A 20,364-nucleotide genomic window follows, 5' to 3' on the forward strand; every position below is an offset into this window, starting at 1 on the left:
CTGTGATGACGTCACATACGCGATTTTGTCGATCGCGCTTTTGTGGTCCGCGCTTTTGACGGGTCACGCTCCAGGGGAAGGATACTGCAAAATCCCCATTCCCTCCCCACTCCAGGGGAAGGATACTGTAAAATTTCCATTCCCTTCCCACTCCTGGGGGAAGGATACTGCAAAATCTCCAATCCCAGCCAGAGGTGGCATTTGCTGGTTCTCCGAACTACTCAGAATTTCTGCTACCGGTTCTCCAGAACCTGCTGGATTTCACCCCTGCCATGGCCCTTTGGACCACTCCCCACTGTAGGAGTAGGGAGAAAAGATGATCTTCAAAAGAGAGGCAGAATTGTTCTCCCCATTTGTTCTCTCTCCGTGTCCTGCTCAACATCAAACCGCCTTTCCGTTTCCAATTCTTCTCGCAACTGTTCCTCACAATTGGCTCGAGGAAGCCCTTCATCCTCAAGGCTGATCAACGTGTCTCAATTGCAGAAATCAAAGATCTTATCCAGGGGTGTCAAACTCCATCCGGCCCACGGGGGCTTAGAACTGGCCTGCGGGGCTGCCCTGGAAACAGCGAAGGACCGTGGTGCTATGCCAGAGAAAATGGAGCTCGGGAGGGCCATGCGCAGCTCTCCAGAGCTCCGTTTTCACTGGCAGGCAGGTTGCAGGAGGTTGCAGAGGGCTAGCAAAACAGACAAAAGGCAAAACAGGAGCAAAAGGAGAAATGTTTCGCCTTTCGCATTTGAGCATCTAAGAAGCAACAGGAAAGGAGAAAGGGAAAGAGGAAAGACAAAGGAGAAAGATGGGAAGAGAGCAAGGGAGGAAGAAGAAAGAAAGAGGGGAAGGAAGAGGGAAGGAAGGAAGGAAGAGGGAAGAAAGGAAGGCAGGAAGGAACAGAAGGAAAGAAGGAGGTTATAATGAGAGGGAGGGAGGGTCTGAGGGAAGTCCTGCCTTAGCACTTGGCCACCACAAGTGTCCCGACATGAGTGATGTCGAGCTGGCCACGCCCACCCTGGCCACATTCACCTTCCCTCCCAGGTCAAACACAACCCTGATGTGCTCTGAATGAAATTGAGTTTGATACCCCGGATCTAATCTATAATAGATGAATATGGGACCCCTTACTCTTCCACAGCTTGTTTTAGCTCAACTCATCCTGTTGTAAGGATGGGGTGGGGTTTTTTTGATTCAGAAAAGCAAAGAATAGCGAGGGCCACATTCTCACGAACAGGTGTTCATTTGATTTTAGGGTTCACGTAACTGTGGTGTTATGTGCTGTAATGGACGCAGTGGCTCATTGGCTAAGACGCTGAGCTTGCCGATCAAAAAGGTCGGCAGTTCGGCGGTTCGAATCCCTAGTGCAGCATAACGGAGTGAGCTCCGGTGACTTGTCCCAGCTTCTGCCAAGCTAGCAGTTCAAAAGCATGTAAAAAAGGCAAGTAGAAAAATAAGAACCACCTTTGGTGGGAAGGGAACAGCATTCCGTGCGCTTTCGGTGTTGAGCCATGCCGGCCACATGACCACGGAGACGTCTTCAGACAGCGCTGGCTCTTCGGCTTTGAAATGGAGATGAGCACCGCCCCCTAGAGTCAGGAACAACCAGCAGATATGTGCCAGGGGAATCTTTACCTTTACCTTTTGTTGTAAACGTGTTTTTATTTTCCATTTCATTTTTGTACAGTCACATATATACTGTGCATAACCGGGGCCATATAACATTAAACAATAAACACAGCCATTCCTCTTGTCGACAATACCCCACAAAATAGAAATCCAATGTACCTCTTCGACCCTCCATACACTCTTTCTTTCACCCCCCCTCCAACTTTCCTTCTTCCCTCCATCCTTCCCCTCTACCCTACTCTACCCTTTTAACTGTGGTGTATTCAGCCCCAGCTGATTAGTTTGAACCAGGAACATTTTAGGAGCTCTCTCTGTCCTCCTTGATTCTGTCCATCTCTGATTTCGGTGCCTTTTCATGGATGCCATTTTGATTTCTCTGAATGGAAAATGGCAACTCAAAACAGAACCTGTTTCTTCATTAAAATCTCAACAGCCAGCTATTTTCCTCTCTTTTACCAGCTACTCCGGTAGAATAATGGTTTCATTTTTAATTGGCTGTTTCATACGAAGGAGATTATTAAAGTCATTCCCCCACTTGAAGCCTTAGAGATTAGATGAATTAAAAGGCAGACTATGATATCAATCAATCAAAAGGAGGAGGAAAAAGTAGAACTATATGCGATAAAAATACCATATAAGAATTTTAAAGGAAGAACAAGATGAGGCTCACAAATGCGTGTGTCAGTGGATGTGATGATGAAAAAGAAGGAAGAGACCGAAAGTAGGGTAAAAATCGTGATGCCAGGAAAAGCTAAAAGCAAATTTTTGAAAATGTGTCACTGGAGAACAAAAACGGAAATTGATGTGCAGATATACCTATTCTGAGTAAGATGCAGTTTCGCAATTTTGGGATAGCTTTGAGATTTAGAAACATTATGTGCATCAAATGTTTTTAAGATTCCCTCTTTAAGATACTTGGCAAGCTTTCAATGTTTGATTATAAAAATCCATTTTTTAAATCAATGAGTCCCATGATAGAATAGATAGGCAGACTGAGGGTGTTGATTTTGGCACGTCAAAACGAATGGTTTGATCTGCGGAATCATCTGATTGCCATCATCAAAATTGACTTTTAGAAACCAGGCATCACATACTTCTGTATCAAAAAAGAATACCATCATAATCACGGTGCCAATGCTGGGGTTCTAAAGATTTCCATCTCGGTTGTATCTCTGTTATTTGCTTGCTTTTGGTTCTGGATAAGTTATTTCATAAATTGACATTATACGCAGGAATACTTAGCCAAAAATAGTAGACTGGGAGATGAAACGGAGCAATGAAATATAAGCCAATATTTTGTGGGAAGTTTATTCATTACGGTCACTAAAAAGCTAAGGAAAACATCTGGCAATTACACACAAGATTTGCACATCAGCTAGCTCGCTATTATTTTTTTAAAAAGACATCTAAAGCAGCTCCAATGTGACCACAAGCTAAGATTAAAGAGCCACCCTATATATTTTAAATATATATATCTCAAAATTTACATTTCACAAATATGCAACCATCTACTCAGCTCCTGCCACATTTACTTATGTGCATCTTTCTAGTGTAAAATGCTCAGGTACTAAAGAGAAGAGACAGATAATGTTAATTGAATTAATTAATGGAAATTAATCAAGGAGAGAACCAATTAAGAACTAAGGAGAAATTTCTTGACAGTTAAAATAATTAATTAGGGGAACGACCTGCCTTCAGAAGCTGTGGGTGCTTCATCATAGATTAGGCTAGAATAACAGAGATGGAAGGGACCTTGGAGATCCTCTAGTCCAACCCCCTGCTGAAACAGGAAATCTTGTACCCTTTCAGACAAACGGTTATCCAATCTCTTCTTTAAAAATTCCAGTGTTGGAGCAATCACAACTTCTGGAGGCAAGTTGTTCCACAGATTAATTGTTCTAAGTGTCAGGAAACTTCTCCTTAGTTCGAAGTTGCTTCTCTCCTTCATTAGTTTCCACCCATTGCTTCTTGTCCTCCTGCCTTTAGGTGCTTGAGACTGGACAGTCATGTTTTCAGAATGGTATAGAGCAGTGTTTCTCAACCTTGGCAACTTGAAGATGTCCAGACTTCAACTCCCAGAATTCCCCAGCCAGCATTCGCTGGCTGGGGAATTCTGGGAGTTGAAGTCCGGACATCTTCAAGTTGCCAAGGTTGAGAAACACTGGTATAGAGTCTTCTGCTTGAGCAGGCGGCTGGACTAGAAGACCTCCAAGGTCCCTTCCAACTCTGTTATTCTGCCCTGTTATTTCTTACCAACAACGGAATACAGAAAGCAGCTACGGACAATGGTTCCACGTCGGGCTATTCCGCCCCATTGGCTTTCGGTGAGATCATTTTTCACATCCCGATCTCAGCAAATCCATTTGTTGCTTTTTTTCTCCAGGTGTGAAGCTGCCGTCGTAAATCACAGGTGTCATCAGCAGCCACAGCAGCAGAGACACCCCCAAATGAGCACAATTAACTTTTGCAGCGGGTGTTCCGGAACCCACTTTTATTAGAGGTTCATTACCGAAATGCGAGACTCCACGCGATGGCAAGATGGAAAATCCTTGCATGAGTGGATGAGAAAAACTCAGGGCGAACTCAGGGTAGCAATAAAACTCAGAGCAGGAGAAAACGATGGATTTGGGCACTCTTCTTCTGATTGTGTTTGTTTTTCTTTTAAAAAAATAAGCCAAGGAGATAAGGATATGTTAAGTATATTGATATGGAAGCGGAAATACCCCAAGGAGAGGAAGAGTGGGAAACAGAAGGGAGAAGAAAGATAGGAGGAGAGGGATAGGAGAGAGGGTAAGGGGGGAAGATGAGGAGGATAAGGAGGAGTGGAATGAAGAGAGAGGAGAAGGAGAAAGGAAGGGGAGGTAGAGTAGGAAAGGATGATGGAGGGAAGAAAGGAGGTAGGCGAGAGGCAGAAGAAAGAGGTGTATGAAGAGCAGAAGAGCCAATAATGGGTTTTTATCTTTCTGGGCGTTGATGGCAAGAGGAACTGATGTAATTACTACTTAATACAATAGGATATTGGCTATGTAATAGTATACATGTGATTGTATGTTATGAAAATGGAAAATAAAAACTTTCTATGGATATGAAAGCATAAATACCATCAACATAGAATGGAGTTTGCTCAGAAGCGGAAATACACCAATGAGAGGAAGAGTGGGAAACAGAGGAGAGAAGAAAGATAGGAGGAGAGGGATAGGCGAGAGGGTAAGGGGGGAAGATGAGGAGGATAAGGAGGAGTGGAATGAAGAGAGAGGAGAAGGAGAAAGGAAGGGGAAATAGAGTAGAAAAGGATGATGGAGGGAAGAAAGGAGGTAGGAGAGAGATAGAAGAAAGAGGTGTATGGAGAGCAGAAGAGCTAATAATGGGTTTTTATTTTTCTTTGGGCGTTGATGACAAGAGGAACTGTTGTAATTACTATTTAATACTATAGGATACTGGCTATGTATAGTATACATGTGATTGTATGTTATGAAAACGGAAAATAATTTTTTTTTAAAAAAAGAATAAGCCACTTTTTTTAAAATAGGGAGGAGGTTTGTTTTTAGCCTTTTAAAGCCATTGACTCTCCAAAATGGAGTTAAAAGAGAATCAGAACCTCCCCGCCCCAACTGAAGGATTCTGTGACAGTGTGCAGTGTTTCAAAGCTAGCTTTGATCAACACAACTGGCTGTCATCATAAAACGGGTTTATTTCTAAGTTGCCATGAGATTGTTTGTTGTGTTGCGAAAGACCAAACTTCCCTGCCTCTTTAGAAATATTTAAAAAACAACAACTGGGATTTGCACAACCGGTGCCCTTTTCTGGAAAAGAAGTGTTGTGATCTTGGGTGCCTTTATTAAAAAAAAGCCCATGTTTTATGTGAAAACAAATATCTCCATAAGCCCCGCTTAGCGTGGAATGAAGGATCATGCAAAACTTTTGAAGCTCCTCAGGAAGGGCTGTTTATCTGGAAATGGAGGCCTCGTTCGGAAACCCAGGGGCATCAAAGCTTGCTTTGCGGTGGCTTGTTCAGACAAACCCTCCGAGGGGGGATCACTTTGCTCTTGAGTTCCTAGTCACAGCCGAGGTGGTGCAGTGGTTAGGGTGCAATACTGCAGGCCACTTCAGCTGACTGTTATCTGCAGTTCGGCTGTTCAAATCTCACCGGCTCAGGGTTGACTCAGCCTTCCATCCTTCCGAGGTGGGTAAAATGAGGACCCGGATTGTTGGGGGCGATATGCTGACTCTGTAAACCGCTTAGAGAGGGCTGAAAGCCCTATGAAGCGGTATATAAGTCTAACTGCTATTGCTATTGCTACCTCCCAAAAGCTGCAACGTTGCTCAGAGAGCCAACATCCACATTCAACCTTTCTGGTGTTGCGGACTTGAGTGAATCACTCATTTCCTCAGGAAAGTGTCGGTGCTGAATGATGCGCCAGGGTAATAGAGATGCACGTGTCAGTTCTCCTAAATTCTTTACTATTTTTGAGTCAGATTCAGGAGAGGCTGCCAGTTAGATGCTTCTGCGGAAATGTGCTTTGAGGAAGGCTAGGTTGGAGGGAGGGAAGAAGGGAGGAGAGCTGGAGGTACATCCAGCTTTGACAAATGGTTAATACCCAAGGCATTGTGCCGAAAGGGAGCCTCCTGGCTGTTTGGATCTGTTGGGTCCTTGTCAAAGAGTTCTGATATTTTTCTGGGTTCCCGCCTCCCTTTCCCTGGAAAAGAGGACAGGTCCACTGTCTGAGGGGGAAGGTCTGAATTGCTTGGCCCAGATCACCCCCCTGGCTTTAAAACTGCACCCAAGAGGCAGCCTGGAATGAGACCAATAGCATGAATATAAAGGGAAATGAGATCTATGTTCATTTCTGAATTAATAAGGTAGGGATGATAGTACTGGGAAGGCCTAAGAGGGGGTCATGGGCCAGTCTGGAACCCCCCCCCCATCACATTTTTTTGCACCCACTCTTCCCCCCCCCCACCATCCTGTAATCCCTTAATTTAGGGTAGAATTGGGGCAACTGAATGGAACTGAGAATTTACTGGCTGGATGCCCTTCCTGATGTCCATGGAGTTCACAGGCCAGGACTGACTGACTGACTCACTCTCTCTCTCTCTCTCTCTCTCTCTCTCTCTTATCTGTCTGTCTGTCTGTCTATCATCTATCTATCTATATCTATCTATCTATCTATCTATCTATCTATCTATCTATCTATCTATCTATCTATCTATCATCTATCTATCTATCTATCTATCTATCTATCATCTATCTATCTATCTATCTCTATCTATCTATCTATCTATCTATCTATCTATCTATCTATCTATCTATCTATCATCTATCTATCTATCATCTATCATCTAGCTCTATCTATCTATCTATCTATCTATCTATCTATCTATCTATCTATCTATCTATCTAATCATCTATCTATATCTATCTATCTATCTATCTATCTATCTATCTATCTATCTATCATCTATCTATCTATCTTATTTTGGTTTCATTTTCGCCTTAAACAAACCAGTGATTCCTCCATAGCCATGCCTGCAATATATTTCCTACTTTGCTGGATGGAATATGATATTGATAGGCCCTTTTGCAAGCCTCTCTCTGTGTGTGGGGGTCACATTTAAGGTTTTTAGGGGCCTCTTCTGGTCTTGGGCTTAGGTGGGTTTCTCCACATTTCTATTTAAATCTTCTTGAGGCTTCTGGGTCCAAAAGGGGCTTTGGGGCTAAAAAGCCCCAGCTCTCAGCCCCCCTCCCACTCAGAACGCCCCTGGTTCTGCTTTCTTCTGTCTTGTCTGAGTTTTTGTCCTGATACAGAAGACATCACTGTCTCCAGCCAAGCCAACTTGCCTTCCCCCCCACCAGTTCCTATGGCAATCAGACCGGATGTGATCTCCATCAAAGCTGCCACCGTCTCTCTCTGACTTTGAAAGACAAGCGAACGACATGAAGAAAAAACTGGAACACTTTTGCGGAGCAAGAGAGCCAGGGAGGGGGACTCACGCGAGATAAAGTGGGGGGTGAAAGCAGATGAATGAAACCCTAAATTTTTGTATGCGTGTGGGTGATGCATTTAAAGAGGGGGGTTTTGACTGCACAGTGGTGGTTTTGGCTCCCTCCCCAAAGATGTCCCTATTGCAGATGCAAACCCAAGCTCATTGCATGGTGGTGATGATAGCAATGGCATTACTAACATTTACTCAAGTGATGTAGCCATCCTCCTCCTCCTCCTCCTCCTCCTCCTCCTCCTCCTCCTCCTCCTCCTCCTCCTCCTCCTCTTCCTCCTCCTCTTCCTCCTCCCCCCCTCCTCCTCCTCCTCTTCCTCTTCCTCCTCCTCTTCCTCCTCCCCCTTCTCCTCCTCCTCCATGCAAATCCAACTGAGTCTTGCAGCCAAGATGAGAAGCCATTTCTCCCCCAAAAAACTTCAGCAACAACATTTAGGATGAACTGAGACTCGTTGTGCGCTGATCGGAATGCATTCCAGACATTCTCTGCTCGAGGCCTCCTTTCCTTCTCCTGGAGGGTCTTGAATGGAAACAGATGCTGTTTAAGCAAAGCCAAAAAGTCTTCCCAATTCAGACGGAGTGGAGTTGCTGCAAGGTGGCATTTCTTGGCTGAAAAGACGAAAATTAGTCATCCCAAAGGAAGTGTTGCTAGGTGGGAAATGCACACTCGACTTATAACCACAATTGAGACCAGTTGCTAAGCGAGGCAGTTGTTCAATTGAGATTTGTTTTATTTATATGCCGCCCTATTCCCTGTGGGACTCAGGGCGGCGAACAACTCAAGCGGGAAAGGGAACACAAAAGTACAAGACAAGCATTTCAAATAGGAGGAGGAGGAGGAGGAGGAGGAGGAGGAGGAGGAGGAGGAGGAGGAGGAGGAGGAGGAGGAGGAGGAAGGAGCAGGGAAGAAATGACATCACCTTCTTCTGGGTTGTTTGACTTGGTTTGAATCAGTGTTCCTTGACCTCCATGAGTTTAAGGTGGGTGAACTTCAACTCCCAGATTTCCCCAGCTAGCAACGCGCTCAGTTCTGGGAGTTAAAGTCCACCCCTCTTAAGTGCATTGAGGTTGAGAAACACTGGTCTACACAGGAATTATGAGGGTAGCGTATCGCCTGTGGTGCGGTGAGCAATTCTGACAAGCCGTCTTCGCATTGATTTTGCAAGTTAATAGATTTGGGTTCCTATAGAGATCTTCAAATCCTCTTCCCAGCAGACCTCCGAAATGGAGAGGCACAAGGAACAGGAGGGAAGAAATGAGATGGAAACTACAAAGACGTCTCCTCCTGCTTTGCCTCGGAAACTTGCACCGGAGAAATGCTTCCCCTTGAAAGAATGTGGATTGCGACGGTGTTGCGTAACCAACATGGCCTTCCTTGCGTCTCCTCCGCACCATCTCCAGCAGAGCAGAGATAGAGGGCAGGATTCGCACAAGCCACTGAACCCGTCATTAGACACGACTGAATGGATAACAGCATCACTGGACTTGGATCTCTACAGGTGCAGGATGATGACCTTCAGGGCAACAAGCTGTCCGAACAATAAGCCCCTGGAATTTATGGTTTTGTCATGATAGCAGTCCTCCGATAGCTCAGAGGCTGCCACAAGGAAGAGAGAGTCAAGCTATTCTCCAAAGAACCAGAAGGTAGAACAAGAAGCAAGGGAAACTAATCAAGGAGAGAAGCAACTTAGAACTCAGGAGAAGTTTCCTTAATCAGTGGGACAACTTGCCTCCAGAAGTTGTGAACGCTTCAACAGTGGAAGTTCTTAAGAAGATGTTGGATAACCATTTGTCTGAAGTGCTGTAGGGTTCCCTGCCTAGGCAGGGGGTTGGACTAGAAGACCTCCAAGGTACCTTATAGCAATAGCAATAGCAGGTAGACTTATATACCGCTTTCAGCCCTCTCTAAACGGTTTACAGAGTCAGCATATCGCCCCCACAGTCTGGGTCCTCATTTTACCCACCTCGGAAGGATGGAAGGCTGAGTCAACCCTGAGCCGGTGAGATTTGAACCGCTGAACTGCTGAACTAGCAGTCAGCTGAAGGGGCCTGCAGTACTGCACTCTAACCACCTCGGCTACCTTCCATTATTCTATTCTGTCCTGTCCTGTGAACAGGGAAGCACATCACATCGCAACACAACAAGCCAGTAACCCCTGCAAACCAAACCAGGCCAATGCAAAGGAGGAGGGGAGGAGGAGGAGGAGAAGCACCAGAAGGAAAAGGAGATTATTCTTGCAGGATTATATTCGCACGTAGAAGCGTACATACATTACAATTGGGAAATCATTCTAGGAGACCCTTGTGCCTCCTGCTTTTTAACACGGTACTCTTAATCAGGACGTAATGCCCGCAAACAAATCCACTGGCACCCTGGATACATTTCAATGCAGGAAAATTGGAGTCGTCTCTAACGCTCCCCTGCAGAAATATCCATTTGATTAGGGGAGGGATTTATAATAGGAGCAGGAGGGGCGGGGGGGGGGAGAAATAAGAGTGAAGCAGCCTTAAGGGAAGATAAAAAGGGACCCTCTGTAATGTGGATCCCTAGCAGCAATTGTCTTTGTGCCAGGCTGTTCGAATCCCTAGCGCCGCGTAACTGAGCGAGCTCCCGTTACTTGTCCCAGCTCCTGCCAACCTAGCGGTTCGAAAGCATGTAAAAATGCAAGTAGAAAAATAGGGACCATCTTTAGTGGGAAGGGAACAGTGTTCCGTACCCCTTCGATGTTTAATCATGCCGGCCACGTGATCACGGAGACGTCTTCGGACAGTGCTGGCTCTTCAGCTTTGAAATGGAGATGAGCACCGCCCCCTAGAGTCGGGAACGACCAGGACATTGGTGCGAAGGGAACCTTTACTTTTCCTTTTACACGCTGTTCGTATCCTAACTCATGAGGATGGCACCTGGTAGGTGGCTGCGACTGATTCACAAAGAACCACAGAACGAACTCTGTGATTTTGTGGTTCTGGAGAGGCAGTCCATCTCAAAGCAGTAAAGAAGGATGTGGGCCTTGAGGTGGTCTGCCCTTCCAGAACCACAGAAGAACTGAGCCCGAAGGGACCTTGGAGGCCTTCTAGTCCCACCCCCTGCTCAAGCAGGAAGCCCTATACTTCCCTTGAGCGCTAGAAGTGGCTCAAGTCAACATCATCAAATCTTGGAAGATGGCATGGGAACTAAAGGGGGAAATTGAGGAGACCCGCCCAAAAGAGGGGAGGAAGGTGGGAATTTCATCCAGAGGGTCTGTAATGAGGTTTGTATGTGTGTATGTGCCCCTCCCAGGCAGAAAGTAGGACTGGAACAATAGGGGGTGTTGACTTGTAAACCTATAGTGAAAAGACAGTTAAATCAGATGGTATGTAACAGCCCAGCATCGGGGGGAGAGAAGCACAAGAAAGTTGCTTGTGATTCATGCTAAATCTCCTAGATTTGCAACATCTAAGTAAAAGCAAATCCTCACTGGATCAAATATAGGCCTATTTTTTCCAGCATGCCCACCCAGGTGTCCTGGGAAATCCTGAAGCGGGATGTCAGGGGAATAACTTTCTCACCGTTCGGAGTGGCGGATCGTCTCTGAAATCTGTAATACCTAAGATATAGACATCCTGAGTAGTTAGTAGGTCCCGGCATCCCTCTGAATCTGTTCCAAAACCTCTTTTGAAAGTTGGCATGGCTTGTGCAACAGTCCTCCCGAAGTCTATTGAGAGCAGAATGAAAGGTTTGACTCAAAGAACCTCACTTCCTTTTCCCCCCTTCATTTTTTGAGAACTCTTTTCATAAACTTCTCCCTCTTCCTTCCATGGGACATGAGGTCCAGCCTCTTTTTTCGTCACATCCCTTGCTGGTTTTCAACCTTCAATCTTGGCCATGACAAGGCTGATCTTACCTGCAATCACAGCACTGTGGAGTTCCTTGGTGCCCTCCGTGTCAGCGTTTGGGGAGGGAAATGTGCACTCTTTTAATTATACTGTAGCTGCGGGGAATTTTCACAGCCGGTTTGGGTTCCGAGTGACACATCCAAAGAAATCAGAACTGTGAAGCTGGAATGTTCTTCAAAGAACTTTTGCGGCTTACCAGCGGAACTGGCAGCAGATTCGGACACCGTGGAGGTTGGGGAGGAACATGGGGCAGTCCTGGAGTCTGGGGAAGGCTCGGACGAGGGCTTTGTATCAGAGGCAGAGATGGGGGCCAAGGCCATCTGGCAGTTTTCAGCTGCCTTCGGAGCTAGACAGCAGTGAGGTAGTGGAACAGCTGGAGGCAGTTCCCAGTGTGCGCATGCGCAGAGCTGCCAGAAGAAAAGAACAGCTGCGAAATCAGGGTCGACTTGGGAGTAAAGCCACAGATGGACGGCGAAAGGGGAGGGGGCTTTTCCAGGAAACAATTCGTTCGTTCGTTCATTAGATTTGTTTCAGGAGTGTGAAGATCTGTCCATGAATCTCAGAGACTCTGTGCCCAGTCTTTCCTTGCACAGCACCTCCTTTGGAAAATATTGACATGGCAGCTTTCCAAGATAGATAAGGTCTGTGGTCATAAATATTCCTTTGAAAGACTGTTTGCCAGGCCATTGCTGAAGGTGAATGGGAGGAATTCACATTTGTTTAATAGAAGGGGTTTTGTCAGGACTCTGTCTCCTATTTTTTGGGGAAGCTCAGATCAGTACAAGAACATGTTTATTGGATATATCCTATTGGCACAACTAGTAAAACCCAACTCTGAAAATTCCCTGTGGCTACAGTGTATTAAAAGAGTGAACATTTTCCTCCCCAAGTCTTTCCTCCCCACATTGTCCAGTAGGAACGGTTGGCAGGTTTTTTGGTCACTCCTGTTCCTCCTTCAACTGCCACCTGTTGGGATGACCTTGGTTCCCACGGGAGAGTTCTTTGTTTTGTCTGCAAGACAAAATGTCCCCCTCACCTGTGTGGCAATTATGAAGCAGCAAAAGATGGCTTCAGCCAGGTTCGATCCAGAGTTGACTCTCTGAGCTTGGTAGAATTCTTGCAGGCGTTTTGTGGCCCAACCAGGTAGCATCATCAGTGCACTGTTGGGTAATGAAATGTCTTCAAGAAAGCAACCAAGCTCAGAGAGCACCAAGGACTCCACGGTTCAAGCCTGAGCTGCTAATATTCCGTTGGTAATCACAGCATTGCCTAGTGCAGTGTTTCTCAACCTTGGCAACTTGAAGATGTCCGGACTTCAACTCCCATAATTCCCCAGCCAGCATTCGCTGGCTGGGGAATTCTGGGAGTTAAAGTCCAGACATCTTCAAGTTGCCAAGGTTGAGAAACACTGGCCTAGTGGTTAGGGGCTATGACCAATAATTGTTCATTCATTCATGCTATCGCTCTGCTTACTTGAGAGGACTGTTGCAGTAACAAACCCAAGCGGTATAGAATAGGGAGTAACCCGGCCTGAGGATGGGACAGTGAGATACATTCCAAAGAAAAACTGTTTATATAGCCTCTTTCCCTTGCAAACCCAGTGTTTGCAATTCCGAGCTGCCATATGTGAAATTATAAATTGCCCTCAGGAAGAGAAAAAAAATGGGATCCTTCTGATGTTCTGAAACTCATCGCAGATGCCCTTTCAACATGGTTAAATGCTTGAAATTGTTGTGTTTGTGACAAGCCCTCCTCTTTCTTTCATTTGTTGACAAATGTTGCGTTGACCCCCCCCTTTTTTTTTGCATTCCATGGGGCTTGAAGATGGTGCCAGCAATTTCCAAGGAAACGAAGCCACGAAGCAACCAGTTCTGGGCTTCACTGCAGGAGAAACAGCTCTCCCCCCCCATCCACGTTTTGCTGCAAACTGCAGCCACCTAAGACTTGGCATGGTGCCTGTCACCAGGAATCTCTCTGGACCTAGGAAAATAGAAATGTTCGGCGCTTCCCTTCTTCAACCAGGGTGGAAAATCCATTGCACACTATCACACACTCTTTAAGGGGTGAGGTATTTAGGTTAGGTTAGGTTAAGTTTATTTATAGGCCGCCCTTTTCCCTGAGGGGACTCAGGGCAGCTTACAACTTATATAGGAAGGGGATACAAACAATAACACATAAGGACAATACATAATTAAAAGAGTAAAGCAACATTCATTCAACATTCGGGCGGGGATGGAATATAATCTTTAACCCCAGGCCTGATGGGATAGCCAGGTCTTGAGGGCTGTGAGGAAGGTCTGGAGGGTGGTGAGGGTACGAATCTCCACGGGGAGATCGTTCCAAAGGGTCGGAGCTACTACTGAAAAGACTCTCCTCCGCGTAGTTGCCAGTCGACACTGACTGGCAGATGGAACTCGGAGGAGGCCCAATCTATGCGATCTAATGGGTCGTGAGGAGGTAATTGGCAGGAGGCGGTCTCTCAAGTACGCAGATCCACTACCATGAAGGGCTTTGTAGGTGGTAAGTAGCACCTTGAAGCGCACCCGGAGATCAACAGGTAGCCAGCGCAGCTCGCGCTATTTGTGTGTCTGTGTTGTGTGTGTTCTTGACAGCAGCCTCAATTGGGGTGAAACCAGCTCTCCTTTTGCACCTTCCCTGAGATGAAATGAAAGACCTGAAGAGAAGGCAAATGACTTCCTCTCATATGCTCCAAGAAGATCATGCAAGATATTTTGAGACTCACAAAAGATTGATAGGAGATTCTGAATAACAGAGTTGGAAGGGACCTTGGAGGTCTTCTACTTCAGCCCCTTGCTCAAGCAGGAAACCCCAATGCCATTTCAGATGAATGGTAGTCCAATGGAGCACCCACAACTTCTGGAGCCAAGTCCTTCCACTGGTTGATTGTTCTAACTCTGAGGAACTTTCTCCTTCGTTCCAAGTTGCTTCTCTCCTTGATTAGTTTCCACCCGTTGTTTCTCGTCCGGCCTTCAGGAGCTTTGGAGAATAGGTTGACCGCATCTTCTTTGTGACAATCACTTAAATATTGGAAGACTGCTATCAGGTGACTTTCTTTTCATTAAACTAGACATACTCAGTTCCTGCTGTGACCCGACAAATGCACGCATGACAAAAGTGTGCCGACAAAACCGCGGTGTGAAAACGGCGACGTCATCAACACGCCGACAACAGCGCGTTGACAACAGCGTGCTGACAGAAGTGCAATTTAAGTTAAGGTAAGGGTTAGGTTCAGGGCTAGTTTTAGGGTTAGGTTTAGGGTTAGGGTTAGGGTTAGGGTTAGGTTCAGGGCTAGTTTTAGGGTTAGGTTTAGGGTTAGGGTTAGGGTTAGGGTTAGGTTTAGGGTTAGGGTTAGGGTTAGGTTGTTGGTCCGTTGGCCCTGCTTTTCGCCTCCCCCCCCCCCACAGCCTCCAGAGGCTTTTCTGAATCCTGGGGAGGATGAAAACGGCTGTGATCTCGTGGTCTCCAGGTTTTTGAACCTTTCATCTCATCTAAACCCTAATTAAGAACGCCAAGCTCTCTAACCCTAGCTGGGGAATTCTGGGAGTTGAAGTCCCCATGTCTTAAAGTTGCCAGGCTTGATGTACCTCGCTCTAACTCAACTCCCAGAACTGTTGCAAGAATGCTGAAATAATTCACGTTGCCTCGCCCTCTGGAGAGGAATAACCAGCTGGAATATAACAAAATATAACCAAACGGAGCTGAACTATGTTTATACAATCTGGAACAGAAGGATTCATCCAGTTAATTTGCTATCTCCTCATCTTTTTTTCTTTCGTTTTCACCCTGTATTCCTTGCCAACTCAATGTTTCTCCCCGTTTTTTAAAAAAAAAAAACGGGTTTCAGGCCATTTATCTTGCGACATCTCCTCCTCGGTGACAGATAGCCAAGCTCTTAAGAATAGCGAAAGCTCTATCCTAAGCTGTATGCCTCCTCCCCCTTCATTTGCCTGAAAACTAATTAAGCATTTTTTTAAATTGAGTAAAGGCCTCACTTGATTTCATCCCCTGAGCTAGAGCACTAGTGGTAATGACTGGGAGAGATTTAAAAATGAATTTCTCAAGATAAAAGGAGAAGGAGAAGGAGGAGGAGGAGGAGGAGAAGAAGAAGAAGAAGAAGAAATTATTATTATTATGAAAGAAATTCTAGCAAATCAGCTCTATCCTTCTCCAACCTGGAGGACAGGAGGAGGAGGAGGAGGAGGAGTGCCCTGAATTTCTCTGCGTGTATTGTGAATCTTTCTCCGATGGCTTTGCGATCAATCCCAAGGGACGTTTCGGAAAGAGACAGTAAAACTGGGAAGTTGAGTTCTTTAAAGCAAGAAATGCACAGTGAGACTCTTCTGATCTTCCGATTTGTCATGGCAACAAGCTACCATGGCTTTCCAAACTGGGCTACAATTCTGCCTTGGGGGGAGAGAGAGAGACTCCTTTTATTCCATTCTGCCAGCACTGGACTATAGTTGGAATCCAGAACCAGGGAGGGAGGGCCAGCCAAAATCCCCCAGGATAGGAGCAGAGAGATAAAAGGTCAAACAATGGCCGCTGATCCCAGGAGTCTCCATTGAGAAGACAAAACTTCTCATCATCTCTAACTGAGCTGTGCAAAAGCCAGAGTTTCCCTTGGTCTGAACACCGGGAATCCTTCACAGTTGCAGGAACTGGTTCCCCGACAAATGCGCGCTCGACAAAAGCGCGCCTGACGAAACCACAGTGACAAAACCGCGAGTTCTAAATCACGCCGATGAATGAGCGCAGAAGCGTGCCGACAACAGCGCGCCGACAGAAGCGCACTGATTCCCATGGCAGCTGGGTTGCGTGTGCATGCGCGGGGGGGGGGGCATTGAATTTGTGTGGACAATTTTGGCACGCCATAGGAAAAAGCTCTAGATCACTGCTCTAGATCACTGCTCTAAAAGGATGTGTCAGGGTTCCAACTAGCATCTTCAAACAAATCAAACTCCAAGGCAAGAAATGCCTCAAAGTTGCAATTTAATGAAGAGAGCCATGTTGGTACATCTGGGAAAACCCGAATCTGAAAGCTTCCTGGTTTTCCCCACCCAGTTGAAAGTTCAAGATCTTGCCCCCACACCCACAAGTCCATTTCATGGTCCAATCTCCCACTGCCATTAAGACAGATTCCTCTCGTCCAGATCTGGTCAGGTGCAATGGCAAATGATGACCTTGGCTTTCTAGAAAGAATGTTGTTATGGCTACATATCATCTAACTCCGTACAATCCCCCTTCCCATTTTCCTACCATAGAAAAAGGCATAGTAGAATAACAGAAAGTGTGGGAGGCCAAAGACCCAAAAGAAAAGATGGCTGCAGGCCTGAGAGGACCAAATCTTCTTTCCTACACCAAACCCAGAAGTTGTAATTCGGATTTGAATGCAAATGAAATAATATAGATCGCAATTGCTGAGGAAAGCTAATGAGCTACCTCCACCCCCACTGAAAAGTACAATAGGTATCTTATGATGAAGCAGATGTTACCTTATGCCTCTTTGCCTCTCGAAGCGAGCGCTCCTCCTTTAGTTAGCAACCCGCTCAAAGGAGGCACGTGCGAACACCTGCTGGGATGCAGAGGAGATGAAGCAATTTGAAAAGGCAGGGATCCTTGGATAAGCTCCCCACGGAGCTGAATGGACCCCTGCTGGGTCCTCTCCAGATGTAGCACTTCCTTGAAAGCAAATGCGCCATGCGGGCCTGCTTGGCTGGGTTTCTGTGTGGTGTTAATCCACCTAGGAACACAATCTCTCTTCTCCCTCAAACAGTTTGGTGGGCAGGAGGTGGGAGAGCTTTGCATGGCTGTTTAAAGGCAAACTGGGCAGGAAACTCTATTTTGGAGCAGGGTGGGGGAAATGCTCTGTAACATAAACCAGAAGGAGCCTGATGTTTTTGTAAAAAGGAAGGTCAGCAGAAGAAAAGGGAAAATGGTTGCGATGGAAGGACGAGACTCTTTCGGGTTCTTGGTGCTCTCTGAGATTGGTTGTTGACTTGCAGATGTTTCCTTACCCAACTAAGCAATTTCATCAGTGCTAGTAACAGTGTTGTTGTTGTTAGTTGTGAAGTCGTGTCTGACCCATCGTGACCCCATAGACAATGTTCCTCCAGGCCTTCCTGTCCTCTACCATCCTCTGGAGTCCATTTAAGCTCAGGCCGACTGCTTTGGTGACTCCATCCAGCCACCTCCTTCTCTGCCGTCCCCTTCTTCTTCTTTTGCCCTCCACCGTTCCCAGCATGAGGCTCTTCTCCAGGGAGTCCTTCCTTCTCATCAGGTAGCCAAAAGATTTGAGTTTCCTCTTTAGGATCTGGCCTTCTAAAGAGCAGTCAGGGTTGATCTCCTCTAGGACTGACCGGTTGGATGGCCTTGCAGTCCAAGGGACTCACTGGAGTCTTCTCCAGCACCAGAGTTCAAAGGCCTCCATTCTTTGGTGCTCAACTGTCCTTTTGGTCCAACTTTCACAGCCATCTATTGCAACTGGGGAAACCATAGCCTTGACTAGATGCCTTTTTGTTGGCAGGGTGGTTTTAAAGGTTTTAAAGAAGTGACTGGACCAATACTTGTCTGAAATGGTAAAGGGTCTCCTGCTTGAGCAGGGGGTGCACTAGAACAGGGGTCTCCAACCTTGGCCATTTTAAGATTTGTGGACTTCAACTCCCAGAGTTTCTTGCTGGCTGAGGAATTCTGGGAGTTGAAGTCCATAAGTCTTAAAGTTGCCAAGGTTGGAGACCCCTGCACTAGGAGACCTTCAAGGTCCCTTCCAGCTCTATTCTGGTTGATTGATTGAAATCTACAAGTTGGAAACCAAGCTCAGAGATCACCAAGGACTCCACTGAGAAGACCTTCTGAGAAAGACTTTGATGGGAAGCTCAAACTTCAAAGTGGAGTTCAGAATTCTACCCATGAAATGCTGCTCTGGGTTATTCTTTGTAATGTCAACTTGCTAAAAAATAATAATTTGGGAATGTCTTTTTAAAAACAGTGGCCATTGTTTCATAACACTTAATTGATCTGGTGGGAACTCCATTGCCTGTGGATTTCTTAATCTATCAGAGGTTCCGAAGAAGACATCGGTCCCAAAGCACACCAAAATCACACATTCTTTTTAAACACTGCTGTTCTGAAATTGCCAGTTTCTGGACAGATTTTTCTTTTATATAAGAGTGAAGTAATACAAAGCAATCTGTTCCCAAAATCAATTAATTGCTAATCACAGTGTGTAGGGTTTTTTTATATAATAAAAAGAGGTTATTTCAATCAGTTTCCTGTAATTTTGGGAGCTATTAGCTGACCTGGCCATGATATAATTATATATACAACATATTAACAGCTTGGCATATAAATCTGCGTTGCCTTAATGAGCTGCAAATCTTGATCACGGTGTTGAAAGCAAGTTGGGGATGATTGCCGCAATGTCTTTGCTAATTGATTAATGAGGAATAAACCTCCGAGAGCTGAATTATATCTTAATAAAAACAACCCAGAGGTCTTGCGAGGCCTTGGCGAGGCCTGCGCTGCGCAACAGGATAGCCGTGACAGTTTCCAATAATTTCCGACAAATTGTTGAACTGGGTAGATATGATGGAGTGATAGGCCCATGGTTATAGGGCAGATGTGATGCTGGAACATACGTCAGGGGCATTCTCATGGAACAGCCACCCTTGGACAAAGGGTTTACTACTTATTCCTAACTGACTATCCTGGAGAAGGTGATCAATCATGAAGACTCATTTTCCGGGCATCGAACTGGTGAGTTTTCTTCCTGCCATCTATCTCCAGCTCCCCAGAAAGCTTTCCATCATCTTGGCTCCAACATTTCCTTGAAAAAAAAGTCCCACACTCCATTTAATATCTACAGCTTGAATCCGAGCACAAGGCCTCTGATAGTTAGGGTGGTTTGGGGAAGGTATATATCATGTGGCTTTGGGATGTCAGCGGGCAGCCTTGATTTTACCGCTACTACTAGGAGTAGTGCAAGAGACTTATCGTCAAGCGTGGGAAACTCAGGAGTCCAAGCTGTTCAAATGAATATATAGGTTTATTGCAGTGGTGAAATTCAAATTTTTTACTACCTTTTCTGTGGTGTGGATTGGTGGGTGCAGCAGGGGAAGGATACTGCAAAATCCCCATTCCCTCCCCATTCCAGGGAAAGGATACTGCAAAATCCCCATTCTCTCCCCACTCCAGGGGAAGGATACTGCAAAATTCCAATTCTCTCCTCACTCCAGGGGAAGGATACTGCAAAATCCCTGGAGTGGGGAGAGAATTGGAATTTTGCAGTATCCTTCCCCCAGAGTGGGGTGAGAATGGGGATTTTGCAGTATCCTTCCCCTGGAGTGGGGTGAGAATGGGGATTTTGCAGTATCCTTCCCCTGGAGTGGGGTGGGAATGGGGATTTTGCAGTATCCTTCCCCTGGAGTGGGGAGGGAATGGGAATTTTGCAGTATCCTTCCCCTGGAGTGAGGTGGGAATGGGGATTTTGCAGTATCCTTCCCCTGGAGTGGGGAGGGAATGGGAATTTTGCAGTATCCTTCCCCTGGAGTGGGGTGAGAATGGGGATTTTGCAGTATCCTTCCCCTGGAGTGGGGAGGGTATGGGGATTTTTGCAGTATCCTTCCCCTGGAGTGGGGAGAGATTGGGAATTTGGAAGCTGGTTGAATTAGGATACTAGCAATCTGGTTGATCTGGCACCTGGTTGGGTTTTGTTTCTAATCTATTCGTGTTTTTCTAGGTTGTTGCAAGCCTCCCAGGAACACTCTGTGAGATCGATGACGATGTAAGTTCTTCAAATAACACAAACCTGAGAATAATTCTCCATCGATGATCTCCATTTCCGTATTTTTCTTTGCCAGG

The sequence above is a fragment of the Thamnophis elegans genome, chromosome 13 (assembly GCF_009769535.1).
Source record: "Thamnophis elegans isolate rThaEle1 chromosome 13, rThaEle1.pri, whole genome shotgun sequence".
NCBI classification, from domain to species: Eukaryota; Metazoa; Chordata; class Lepidosauria; order Squamata; family Colubridae; genus Thamnophis; species Thamnophis elegans.